The following is a 14568-nucleotide window of genomic DNA, read 5'->3' on the forward strand; positions in this document are numbered from 1 at the left end:
TGCAACCAGCATTTCCGCACCATGACCCGACTGATGCATCAGCACACCACAAATTATTATTATCATGTATTTGTAAAGCACCAACATATTTCACAGTGCAATTCAATGGGGATACAGAATTATGTGTATTACATAAGCAGAAGTACATACTTGTGAGAGGGAAAGGGCAGTGAGACCAGCGCTATTGCAAAAATTACAAAAATTAGTGTCAATTAAACAGCTAATAAATATAAATACACTTCAAAAATATAGAAGCAAAGGCTGCCAGGAAAAATGGGTGACACAAACCAAAAAATACACAATTAATAAAGATAAACCGGCGCCACATACTTGTGAGAGCTTTCAATCTAGAGGGGTTTACTGTATGAGCAAAGCAGATGCTCATTGTTGAACTGTGTATACCTAAGGGTGGAGTATAGTCCAGTCACAAAGCGGATCCCATCAAGGTTTGAGGGTGAGGCTGTTAGGCAGTGTTAGCGTGGAGTTTAGTCCAGCAGCATAGCAATAGGTTTGGAAGAGGTGGAGAGGAGTGCATTTTTGGGGTATGTCACATAGTCTTTCATGAAAGAGTCTGATGGTACGTGGTAGAGAATCCGCGGGTGCAGCATGGAACAAGTCTTGTAGACAGGGTGAAAGGAGGTGGTAAGTTTGGAGGAAAAGGCGGATGTCATGGGCAGAATGTGGGGGCTGTTTACGGATATATTTGGGGATAAGGGCTGAGATATAAGGGGGGGGCACATTGTTGATAGCTTTGTGAGAACTAGGGGTTTAAATTAGATTCTAGTGGAATCCGATGAACAGTTTAGCCCTGCTGACTGGTGCTGTTAGTGGACTCAACTGGGAATTGCAGCAAGCAGCCGAGAACATTCGACTAGCATCAACTGTGTCCACTCTTTCGAACTCAAGTGACTCAATAGCTACCTGACGGATTTTGCTGATGGTAGCCAGTGCCATTGCTATTCCTCCTGCTACTTCCCCTAGTCCACCTGGGAAACAAGTGGCCCAAGTTGCTGCTAGATGTGGGAGGACACATATAAGGGGACCTAGTCAGCCTCTCCCTGTCGCTGGAAAAAAAGGATGACTTTTTTTGTTTTGTGTTTAATTGACATTGGTTATGTTTGTTAAATTTTGTTTTGATCTCTTTATTTTTCCGCCACAGTACTTTAACTGTGTGTGTGTGTGTGTGTGTGTGTGTGTGTGTGTGTGTGTGTGTGTGTGTGTGTGTGTGTGTGTGTGTGTGTGTGTGTGTGTGTGTGTGTGTGTGTGTGTGTGAGTGTGTGTGTGTGTGTGTGTGTGTGTGTGTGTGTGAATAAATGGTCAGTTTAGTATTTACGTCTATTTGTAATTATTCCAATAAATAGTTTTAATGTCACTGTACACACATAATTTAGTTAGTACAGGCATACCCCGGTTTATACATGCATCGATAAGTGGGGAAAAGGTAGTGCTTCACTTTAAGTACATTTTCACTTTACATACATGCTCCGGTCCCATTGCGTACGTTAATGTGGGGTACGCCTGTACACAATATATAACTGTAGCCTAGGGGTACACCCGCTACATAACATATCATGGTAACTGTTAGAAACATATCCTACATTAACTTTAAACAAATAAAATACATCATAGTTTATTACATAATCCCAAATGTTGCATTATCAGATGCACCTCTTGATGTGTCTCTGAATGGTATACAGTATAATTGTTAAGATATATCTTGGTCTGATATTTATAATATATTAGGTTACGACTTTTTACATCCCTTTGTCGTTATAGCCTATTGACTGATATAACGTTAGGATAATCATGGTCTGGTTGTGACTAAAGGAAAGTTTAGTGGTGACCTATTTATTCTGCGCTAACCTTAACAGGGTTTTGCATATCTGCGATGTTAGGCTAACGTGTCATTAACGTCTGATTTGCATATGCATTACCCTCACGTCCATAGAAATGTATCGATACATTATTTCAGTGGTTAGCTTGAGGTTATTGTAACGTTATTCTCTTCATGTTAGTGCCACCTAAAAGTTCACAATGTCAGTGCCATCTGCCACAGTTACTTATTTGACTTATTTGTCAGAAGAAACTGATACACAAGGGCATGCTGGGATTTTACAGATGGATTCAATTACCCAGTATCTAAAGGCTGATATGGACCCTTTTCGTTTAAAAAGAAATTAAAAAAAGCCACCCCTCTGAAACCTTCCAAACATTTTTCAGATGCTCTTAAAGAGACCCCTTTCCGTTGATGTCATAGAAACGTTAAGCAACATTACATTGTGACTTAGTTGAGTAAGTTGGGCAGCACTCAAGGGGTTAAAAATAAAAATGGGTACAACGACACTGATATTACTAAGTGTGTTTTCTCTTAAATTGAACTAATTGGCACACTTCTGACTTTTATTGCTGCAATTCACTACAGGAGTTAGGTTTTCAAAACATAAATCAGGTTTGACCTTTATCTGTTAATTTCAGTGTGGCATTTAAGTGGAATGAATGTCATTTACAGAAAGGTTCTCTTGCCTTGTTAGTCTGCACTGTGAATTTTCAGCCGTGCTAATTACAAAAAGAGCACTTTTATTGTACTGGTTGGTAACCCCTTGGCATTCCATTGAAGTTCTAAAAGTGTGTCTTATCTCTTTATAAGCCGTAAAAATGACTTAAAGTAAAGTATATGGGTGATGCTTAAGTCATGCGACCTGGCATCTTAACAGAAACAAGTCATCGGAATAAACATTATATTGGATTTTATTTTGAAGAAAATGTATTGCTGCAGTTACATCTCAAGATTAGAGGATGGTACTGTCGATTAAATAACTCTTCCCAAAAAGGTCAAGGTATTAGAACAAAGTAGAGTTCAGTAGATTCATCAGTTGTGACATTATGAAAATGCATGCTGTTGTACTTCATTTTTAATATACTTTGTTGCACAAGCACTTTATAATGTGCTTATATATTTTAAAATGAGCTCATTTAAAAAAAGCTTTTGGTTTCGTGGACGTTTATAATGTGGACGAGACTATTAGGGTGGTGATAAGGCAAGAGGGATGCCCTAGTGGGAAGCTGTTGAACAAACTACAGTTAATATTGAAGCTATGCAGTGAGTAGAGCATGGCTCTTCAACCAGTCCTCCAAAATGCATGGCTCTTCCACCAGTCCTCCAAAATTGTCCAGATCAGACAATATTTAGAAGTGCAAAGGCCACAAGTTTATTGTGATGTACTTCTATATATACATATTTAAAGACTTGAAAATTATTGTATTCCAACATTTTGCAGGCACATCTAACATGTGTACCATATGTATTTACGTTACCTTAACTTACAAGTGAGTTGGTGTGCAAAACGTGCAGGAGCGGAGAGTCCAAGGGCCACATCAAAGCCCTTCACGGGCCGCATTTGAACCATGGCCGCCGGTTGAAGAGCCCTGCAATAAAGGGACATATTTACTAAGATGTGCCATTCCACAAGACACCTTTCTATGGCAGAGGAAACCTCATGGTGCATTCATGCTCCATTCTGGTGTTGCAAGCTGTCTTGTGGAATAGCACAGCTCAGTAAAAAAAAATATTTCCAGTGAGCCAAGATACTCCTAAGTGTTAGATCTACCTCAAAAAAAAAAAATAACGGTGTGATTTTCCAGAATGCATTCATTTCAAATTGAGCATAGTATGGAAAGAGTATGAACAGTGAATTTGCAGATATAATCATGTTTCAGACTTTTTAATGAAATGTCCAAAAATATCATATTTGACTAGGTTTAGAACAGAAATAGCCTGTGCAAGGACACTGAAAGATTAGGATGGATTTTGGGCTGAGTGTGTGAAAATCAATTTGAAGTAGTTAAATGCATTCCCAGAACAGCAGACAAGTGAAATGTGTTTTGTTCGGGCACTTACCTGTAGCTAACTGTATGCAAGGTTCAATTCCCATTCAATGTGTGCATATCAGTGAGCTGTTGTCCTTGATCTTATAATTTAGTATATACATGGCTGTGACCCGAGCTTGACATTGCAGATGCATATTAGAACTAAGCATAACAATGGAAATGAAACCTCAACATATTGCATTTCTTGTCTTAAACATTTCCTAAGTTTTCAGCGCATACAGAAAATCAATTGGCTTTCTTAAGAAAATAAAAGGGTGCTTTTCAATTACATGTGATCTTGACAGGGATCCCATTTAAACACTGCCAATTTGTGCAGCTATACTGTATGTGTCCAGCAACAGTAGGGCAGGCATTAGTTGGCTTAATTGATATTTTTAACTCATGTATTTGCAGCTATGCCAAGTGTCCTACATATTAACCTTGAAAATGCAGATTAAATGCAAATTTGAGTTGCTTAGGAATTAAATAATTCTCTTTCTTTCTTGCTGGCTTTCTGTCACAAAAAGGCAGCGCTGGATGTTTGAAGTCTCTCTTTGTGGAAGAGCACTTATGTACATTTGTTTTGCATTGTAATAGATCATTACTAACATATCTCATTTTACGTTCAACAAAAAAAAAAGATATAATAATTTGGGCTTCAACTATCCAGTTCATAATAAGAGCTACAAGAACAGGTTCCTGGGTCTCAGTGTATTGAGAGGATTAGTTCTAAATTGATGAATTTTTGTATGTGCTTTATTTACTAATCTTGTCATTAATGCAAGAATACACTTCCATTGGCTGTGCACAGTAATATTCACCTAAATGTTTATTTGAAATAGAATTTGTGTGTCAATAATGTTGATTTGTAATATACTGTAGTTGGCCAGTTTTATTGATTTTTTTCCCTGTCTTTATTTTTTGTTCCACAAAAATGAGAAACAGCTTTGACCTAAATTACATATAATTGTCAATGACCTTAAATATATATATATTGTAGAAAAAAAATATGTAAGAATACAAATCCCGGGTAGGTTCATATGATGTCATCAAAATAAGTCGGCATGTCGTTAAATTCTAATTCATGAACTGAATAAAGGCTCTATAAACTGAATGCGCAATTGATACAGTATGAGGTTGATTTCTTAATGTAAAATACACAAAAATTTAAAGTTTATACAAAGATTATATACCACAACACTATAAAAGTGTAAAAAAAAAAAAAAGCTGAGAAAACAAGATAAAATTCCATTCGGTCTTTAAAGCAGCAATCACCCAGAAAAAATAAAGGAGGTGCACCCTGGGGGCCCTTTTGATGTACCCAGAACATCAAGGCTTTTTCATTATTTTTTATGGTACATAGCGATCCACAGTAATGTTCAACGTGATCTGAACAGAAAAGGAGGACTTAACAATCATGATCACTCAGGAGCAATTACCTCACTGCAATTTGCCTGAAGGGCAGGACCCTTTGTACCAAGAACCTGCTGGCACTTGAGGTTAAGTCAATCTTGGTTTTTTTTACACATATGGATGTTTTTACCTTTTTTGGACCAATGTATCACCCCGAGCTGAGACCTGGCACTCAAATGCACTGATACATATGTAACCCCTCTTTCTATAAACCCCAGATTAATAGCTGTTGCTCAGGTGGGGGCCAGAGTTCTTTATGTCTAAGTGGTATGCAACGTGACAACGGGAAACAAACAATGTGGGTGTGATACATAACGGATTTTATTCATACTTTAAGATAGATACTAGAGAACCTTGTGATCCTTACAAAGGATCACCACAGTCATATAACAGCACATCAACATAACACTACACTTTAACGCTGCGCGGGTGTTTGTCAATGATGATACAGCCACCCAATCCTGGCTATCTAGGGGTATGTGATGATGCCGGCACAATGTTGGGGCTCATTAATGCAACAAAGTGTAGCAGACCTGTACTTCACAAAATACTTTGGTACCACTTTAATTGCAAGCATTGAGAGTCCTCTCCGATGGTGCAGTTCCACGGCAATGATTTACTGGGCTTTTTTGCACGCTGTACTGCTCTCCCTCCAGTCAATGTCCACTCTCTCCTAGAGAGACACAGACTGGACCCGGATCACCCTCAATCGAATCTGAACTCATTCAGGCTCGTGCAGATCTGCTGTAGCAGCTATCCCCTTGCAACTCCTGCCAGGGACTCCTCAAGGCCACTCTTTTTTCCCCGTCTCTTCACAGTTCAAACTCATTGGCTGAGGCTCTGTCCATCACAAGTCACATCCTCCCACCCTGGAAGTGGCTCCTTGCTGCGGCACAGCAAGCTGGGAGTTGTAGTTTCTTATTTCATCCAAGGGGCAGTATATCTGTGTCAGCTGCCTGTACTTACAAGGGGCCTGGCCTACATTTAGTTTTTTTTATTTTGCCAGTAATTGCAAGGAAAAACAAAGATGGATGCATGATCACCAAATCGGAAGCTGCTGTGTCACCTTATGATGACGATTTGGATTCCTGTTCATCGCCGGAGAGAAGCTGACCCCAGTGGCCATATTGTTTCTCCTGGACAAAAATGCTTGTAATGGAATTTCAAAATAGAATATCAAAGGCTCCAGGGGTTCCCTGCCATTTTCACTATCACAATCCAGCTCCGGGGGAACTCGTTGTAGATAAGGTAAATACATAATAATAATAGCATGTTCTTGTATAGCACTGCTAGTTATAGGTAGCGCATTACAGAGACATTTTGCAGGCACAGGTCCCTGCCCCGTGGAGCTTACAATCTTATGTTTTTGGTGCCTGAGACACAGGGAGATAAAGTGACTTGCCCAAGGTCACAAGGAGCCGACACCGGGAATTGAACCAGGCTCCCCTGCTTCAAACTCTCAGTGCCAGTCAGTGTCTTTACTCACTGAGACACTCCTTATGTAAATAAGTGTAAAAAAAAACTAGCACAGATTGCTCCTTTAACCCTTGAGTGCTGGAGGGACCTTTGTATCAGCAGCCATCAGGAAAATCCCAATCTTGTAATTGCTTCTTAGCTATCACATGATGCTAAATCCTCGCTGGGACATGAATGGGAGTGAGGCCTCTTATGTTTACATTGTGTTCAGAGCTCCTGTGGAACAGTGATTGCAATTAGAGATGGGCAACTTTCTTTCGGACACTCCTCGGATCGGCCGGTTCCTTCGGTCCGCAGATTTCCGCTAATCAGTCTCAAAAATTGCGATTTGCCGTTTCCAGGTTTTTTTTTTATCATTCACAATCCAATAAGCTGAATTCGCAATTCATTGGAATATTTTATAATACAATCCACGGATTCCAGAATTTGTTAAAGGATTCCTAAAAATCCTCCAATGCATTACTGAATACGCTGATTGGATTCTACAAATCCGTCAATAGATTGTATCCAATTGCGGTTTTTGATTTATCCGCACAGAATGAAACTGGAACAATCCGTTGATGGATTTGACACCGCGGAACAGATTTTGAATGGAAAGCTCAGGAAATTCCAGGAAAACGGATTTGGACAGTTTCGTCCATCTCTAATTGCAATCTCCTATAGGGTAAGTAATAGAGAGCTGCAACGTCTTCTCCTCATGACATTGCGTCTTTCCATTGGCCTGCCAGAATGAGTCTGACAGGGACGGCCTAAAGCAAGTATACCTGCACTATTGTTAAATTACAAATATCTCAGGGCCTATGTGACCGCGAATCATCCAATGGTAGCCCCTGTTCTTTTGTTTTTTAAACCTGTTAGATGAGCGGAAGTTGCAGAGATGTGCAAGCTTACTACAGTTTGGTTAAAACCTATATTCTAAAATTTGAGGGTTGGAAATGAGGGGAGAGCGAGAGAAAAATATCTATTTCAGGGTCTGGATTAAAAAACTTGGACATTTTGTGGCAAAACTGTCAGATGTTGCATCGATGTTGTACAGCTCTAGTGAGGAGTCTTTAACCCTTTCAGTGCCCCATGACGTAGAGAGACCGTCAAGCAGTCTTGCACCCCTGGGGAATTATGACGAAGTGGCTACAGTATATCATAGGCTTCCAGATAATTTTTATAGGAGGTCTCGTTTAGCGCTGAACATGATCTATCGTCATCGGTGAAGCGCGGTCACGTGATCGCGATGGGCAGAGAGGTTGTGGCACTCAACAAGGTTAAATATTTTTTCCTGCTGCCGCGTGGTTTACTGATCTCTCAATGACCCATCGCCTTTGTCCATTATTCCCATGATGCTCATTGTGGGAGAATCTGTTATATTACGATGTCATTTACATTTGTATTTTTACCAGCTACGCTAGTTGCTGTATTGCGGTGATATTCAAAAGCATAGTTAATTGGAAGCTCCTTGCTTATTTCTCGTTATGTAAATATATATTTTTAAAGTAACCTAAAACGTAGTCATCTGATTGATATGAGAGTGTAACCCAGTTTTGCAGCTTTTCACACAGTACATGGTATTAGCACATTTACATTAACATTTTTACTATCACACGGCAAGAGCATAAGATCAAAAATGAATACCATTTCCACAGAAAAATGTTATCGTAATTAATTGTGTTAAAGGAGCAATCCAAGCCGGGTTTTTTTTCTTCATTTTTTAATATAGGATTGAAGCAGGGTGTCTCCGGGGCTGAACCCTATTAATTTCAGCTCTGGGGAACCCCTGCTTCCAGAGATATTTACTTCCAAAGGGGGGGGGGCGGTATCCCCTGCAGTTTTCAGCTTCCTCGTCACATGCACCAGTAGGAAGCCGCACCGTATGATGCCATTGCTTTCTATTGGACCGCCGGGTCCAGGAGCTCTGAAAAGTAGACATATAGTGAATCCTCCACTACAGAGCTAAGTACTTCTGGAAGCAGGAGGTTCCTGGAGCTGAAATTAATAGGATTCAGCTCCAGAGACCCCCTGCTTCAATCCTATATTTTAAAAAAAAGAGGGGTAAAAATGGCTTGGATTGCGTCTTAATATATTTCTTCTTGCCTTTTACAATTTGCAAGTGTTTTCATTTGAGAACGCGTCTCTTTTAAAGTCCCTCTCTCCAGCACATTAAAGAAATCACGTTTTTTCATATGCAGTAAACTGATAAAAGCAAATCACAAAAAAACGCACTATGAAAATGAGTGTCCTGGTATGGCCACCTCTCCCGAACACTATGGGGGAGATTCACTAACCTCCAATAATGGTTATTGTACCAAAACCTCGTGTTAACTGGCATTCAAGTCAGTGAAATGTATTGCAGGCCCATTTTAATGCAAAGTGGTTAACGAGACAGTCCCACCTGTCATTGTATTATGTGCAATTAACATTCATTCTTACCAATTAGATTGTAAGCTCTTCAGAGCAGGGACTCCTTTTCCCAAGTGTCACTTTTATGTCTGAAGCACTTCTTTCCATTATGTGTTATTTATATGATTGACACGTGTATTACGGCTGTGAAGCACTGTGTATATTAATGGCGCTATATAAATATATACATATATGGGGGGGGGGGATGTGCAACCTCAGCAGTTGGTTTGACAACTGTTTTAGGCCCCACTACCATTTTTGACATATGAAGTGAAGGTCAAGGTGCAGCTTCTGCAGCTCACCCTTGGTTTGCTTTTTCCTTGATTGATTGTATGTCATCCATAACTTAAAAATGAAATAGCTCTGCACCTGTCAGATCAATGTCTACATTGAACTAGATTTATTCTCTCCTTTCATGTTCCCTGCTGTTTGTGGTATATTCTGTTTTTCATGCGCTCCTGTGTGTTGCCTTCGTTTTTCTACCTTTTGGCCGTTGGTTCTTTAAGATGTCTGATAAAAATAAACTCATGTTTTTTCTCATTGAAGGCTGCATATTTGTTCATTGGTGTTCAGTCTATAATATTTTGTAGTGAGGCACTGAAGAATTAGAAAGCCAATATTGTGAATGTCTCCAAAATGATCAAAAATATGACATTTTGATGTTGATCAACAAAAGGAATATTGTTCATCGATGTACGTATTCTAAATGATACTTGCCACCTTTTCCCTCCTCCCCCTCCCCCCCAATCCCCTTCCCCTGTAGGAGTCACATTGAGATTTGTGAGAAGATAGAGAGGAGTTAAAGGGTTAATCTCTTCTAGACAAACTAAAAACAAATAATTAAGTATGTTGCAGCTTTTTGTGTTTTGTCTCAAATTGTAATTGTCTCCATGGGAAGCACGTACATTAGATGAATTACAATTGGTATCGAAGCTGAAAACATTGTATTAATGTATGTACGTTGGTGACTAGTTTAATATTGATTTTTCTCTGGTTGCCAGCCCTGACTTTTTAAGAAATGTATATCATAGTGTAACATATAAAATTCTGCATCTCTTTTCATCATTTTTCACACAGCCAAATAATGGTGAGATTTTGTACTGTCCATGAAGAGCCAATAGCAATGTGGGTCACGCCTGTAGATAAAAATAACTTGTGCATGTAACCTTTTTTCCCATTTTTTTCCTTGTGTCTCCATAAGTATCGCTGTCAGAAGTTACCAACCTAGAGTAATTGAGCAATCAAAATGTATTGCTCTGCTTTATCATCCATTCATTAGTGATGTCCTCAAACGGCAGCATTACCATAATTGCAATGTGTTTCTTGTGATTATGCGATACAGCGCTACTATAACAAACAGTAAAAGAAAAAGGGCGCAGCTTGATATTAATGTAACACCTCTTTATTTTACTGTACCTCAGTCTATGAGGTGAGAGCCTAATACCGTACAATTATATTTGCCCCCACATGGGCGTAGAGCCAGTAAAAGGCCCCCGTGGGACACTTCCATGTCCCGTTACCCAGGAGGTTCTGCATCACATCCTCACATCCTCAGGTCCATGCAGATCTGGTCTGTTATGGCTCCCTCCAGCCTTAAAGCTCACTCCCCCTCGTAGTCCCTCCTCCTTCACCAGCCTTGTTACTGGCTTAGCATAGCCACATGTCCATGGAGAGGAACCTGGTAGGGGGAAGTGTTTTAGGTGTTGCTGGGCAGACATGGGGGGGTTACATAAATAAATAGAAGGAAAAACTATATATAGGTATACACCATTTATCTAAATATTAGGACATTTTCAAACTCCCTTTTATATGCTCTGAAGTATGTTGTCCCACATTAAAAGGCTACTGTATGTTCTTTGACTATGTCCCTGGACATAGTGCCAAATTAGAGATACTGAATGAGGTAGAAATGACATTTTTCTTGTTGTCTGGACATTAAAACAATGGACTCTAAACCATTATTTGTCTCGGGTAACTGCAGTTATTTCTATGGAAATTCTTGACTTTCTTGTTATGATATGTAAAACTATAGATAATGCTTTAATTGTGCTAATCATTCAGGGTATGCCCTTTTTAGAGTTTAAAATTATCATAAAATATGCATATTTTGTACTCAAACACAGAAGCATAACATAAAATTTGACGGAACCCCACGTCGCCTACTTTTCCTGCTTTCTATAAAAAAATGGATTCTACCAAATGTAAGACTTTTATTCAATACTGCGTTCCCTAGTAAAGATGTTTGCAACAGGTTGTGAACTCGGCAAAATCAGATTTTTTCATATTTTCTTTACTCTGCTCACAGTCACATGATCAATGAGCTTTTTTTTTTTTTTTAAATGACAGAAATATTAATGTAAATAATGAAATGTTGCCGTTTGTTTTTAGGAAAAAAAACTAAATGTTGCACCCTTTTTTAAACAAACCCCGCTGTGACATTTCCACAAATCTGCTGGGAAAAAAAGCAAACCAACTCTTGCACATTTTGGTCAGTTCTATTCCTTTCGGTCTATTCCAAACATTATCAAATTATTTGACTTTATTGGCCAGTATCTGCTGAAAATGTTTTATACAGGACCTCTTTTCATTAACAAGTTCCTCCACACTTTTCTCCTAAATCACACACACCAATCACTTTCAGAACATATCCCCTTTATCTTTACCTGGAAAAGGCTCTGTGCAATACCTAAAAAAATGCGTGTAAAATAAGGAATTCTTCATTTCATTTTCAATGTTCTTTTTATAGCTTCTGTGAACTTATATATTTTATAATAGTTTTAGGCAGTATTTTAAAATGCTTGTTTTAGCATCAAATATCTTAAAGTATGTATGTATGTATGTCTTTATTTATATAGCGCCATTAATGTACATAGCGCTTCACAGTAGTAATACACTTGACAATCATATAAATAACAAATAACTACAAATAACATATCATGGGAATAAGTGCATCAGACATAAAAGTAACATTGTGGAAGAGGAGTCCCTGCTCCGAAGAGCTTACAATCTAATACAGTAAGTAGGGAGAACGTACAGAGACAGTAGGGGGGGAGATATTATATTTTTTATACAGTATAAGTAAAATTATGTATGTAATAAATTGTACAATACACAGTTCTCAAGAATTGGACCAAGCCACTTGTAAGATTAAAGTAAAAACAAATGTTTGGACAAATTACCCAGGGAAAAAAGAAGGATAGAAAAAAATAGACTTCAAAACATTTCTCCGTACTGTATGTAATGATTTACGTAATCACAAAGATCATATTTGTTATTTCAAAAATGGAAATAGAGGTTTAAAAGGCTAGGGACAAGAAATGCTGTTGTAGTTGCATGATGCTTTGTGTTATGCTTTCTCAGACATTCTGTACAGTCTGTAAACTATTAAACTGCAGATGTGCCTGCATTGTGTTACTGTATTAAGAAATGACACAAAGCTTTGAGATTTTCTGTCATTTCTGCAATCTGATTAATAGCATTATATTGGCTACTCCCAGACATCTCTGTCTGGTGTTTTTGGAAGGAAATATTCCTGTTGTGATCTCAATAATGAAAATTCATTAATGTGTGCTTTACACCTCCACACTGTTTAACCTCGATTTACCCACTTCCTGGGAGATATGGTGGCTACGGTGTGTGTGGCGTGTTACCTGTGGCTCACAGGAGGCCTGAACCTCTGCTGCTGGGAGCCTGGGGTGTACCTGATTCAATGGGTGACAGCGCCTCCAACTGCGCGGGATCCTAACTGTGTGGGATAGCCCCATGCAGGACCATATATGACCAATACACACTGATGAAGTGAAACAATAACAATTTACTATAGGCATAGAACAATCATAACAATAGCACCAATACCGCAATATTAGGCCTCGAAGGGCCGCAACCCCTCACTGTGCCTTTCCCAACACCATGTCCATAACCCTGCTGGGTTTACCCCAATGTACTTAGGTGCTCCGTTGCACCAGACCCTCCCAGTGTCCCCAGAATCAACCATCCACCCAAGTGGGTGAGATAACACTGCCCAACTAATGTGAAGGTGAGTTGGTGCACTTAGTTGGGTACCTGCAGGGTATGTCCACACCTGGGCGCGCAGATGCTGTACGTGTGATGGGATCCACGGACCCTTTGCCGTAACCAACGAAGCCTCTGCCTCTACGGTGGGTGTGTCCCACAGCGATTATACCACCGTTGATAGTCTCTGCAGTTAATGGGTGTCTGGTCCCAGAACACCTGAGGCCAGAATGCAGTGTGTCCTGGCTGTGACCCTCACTATTATGCTATAGGGCAGTGTCCCTATCTATGGGCCTGTCCCTGCAGCAACCACAAGCTGAGGGGAGTCGGGGCCTAGATGGGGCCTAACAGGGGGTATCTGGCCTAGTGCAGGAGCCTCAGACCCCTGCACACACAACCTACCCCTTCCTTGCCCCAGCTCTGACATACGTGGTTACAGCACGCGAAATGTATCTATCTTCCCCTTGCAGGGGAAGCTGCGAAGCTGCAGTCCTATTCGCTGATACACACCATGTGACTTGTCCCCGAGGGTCATGGGATATGTAGTCCCTGCTCAGAGTCTCTTCCTATTAGCCGCCATTAGCGCGCTTGCCTTGCGTGCATCTCACGCATGCACGATCGCAACCAAGATGGTGGCGCCCTGCAACGGGAGCCGCCAGAGCCTCCAGCGATCCATTCGCTGCTCCACACACCCTGCAGTGCCTCCCGCACCTTGCCTGGATGCACGCATGCAACCGGAGGTAAGGGGGTCCAGGGGAAACCCTGCTATACCAGCTTTAGTAATGAAAGATTAGGGAAGGCACAGACCTTACATTTTTCCTTTGGAAGAACTATGGCGAATGACAGTTGTATATATATATGTATGTATGTATGTATGTAAGAAAAGAGTAAAGAGTCCCTAGAGGACACATAGGTTTACGAAGATTACACAAAAGTTTATTCAATTTCACATGTAATAAAAAATACAGAAACAGTAAAAAATAGCATAGACACTCTGCACGAGTCCTCAAAAGATCTATGATGCTAAAGCCACTTTGAATCCAATAAAGACAAAAGACATGTATATACACCAAAACTATGGAGCGGGGGTGAAGGGCCCCAATATAACTCCTAGTCTAATAAATGCCTGGGCTGATAACCCTATACAAAGAAGAAGATAGCCTGAAATGTGGGTCTAGACCCACTACTGCTTATAGAGCCACACAACAAAACAAGGAGAAAAACTTTATACAATAAAATTAGACAACCAATATCCAAAATGTGGAAAATATCCTGTCACAAAGTTGAAACACAGCTCCTAAAATATCAACTGGTGTAGCTCCAAAAGGTATGTTGAGGTCAATTAGAGTTTGAAGAATCCAGTCACAATTGTGCATAAAATATAACAACCTGCAAGTAGTAAAGGTCAGT

The 14568-nt window shown here is 39.9% G+C and overlaps 1 protein-coding gene across 17 annotated transcripts in view; it reads left to right on the plus strand.

Annotated features, from left to right (window-relative positions):
- DMD (dystrophin) overlaps positions 1–14568 on the plus strand; it is a 2761517-nt gene that overhangs the window by 1791984 nt on the left and 954965 nt on the right. The window lies entirely within an intron of this gene.

This window comes from Ascaphus truei, chromosome 3 (assembly GCF_040206685.1).
Source record: "Ascaphus truei isolate aAscTru1 chromosome 3, aAscTru1.hap1, whole genome shotgun sequence".
In the NCBI taxonomy this organism is placed as follows: domain Eukaryota; kingdom Metazoa; phylum Chordata; class Amphibia; order Anura; family Ascaphidae; genus Ascaphus; species Ascaphus truei.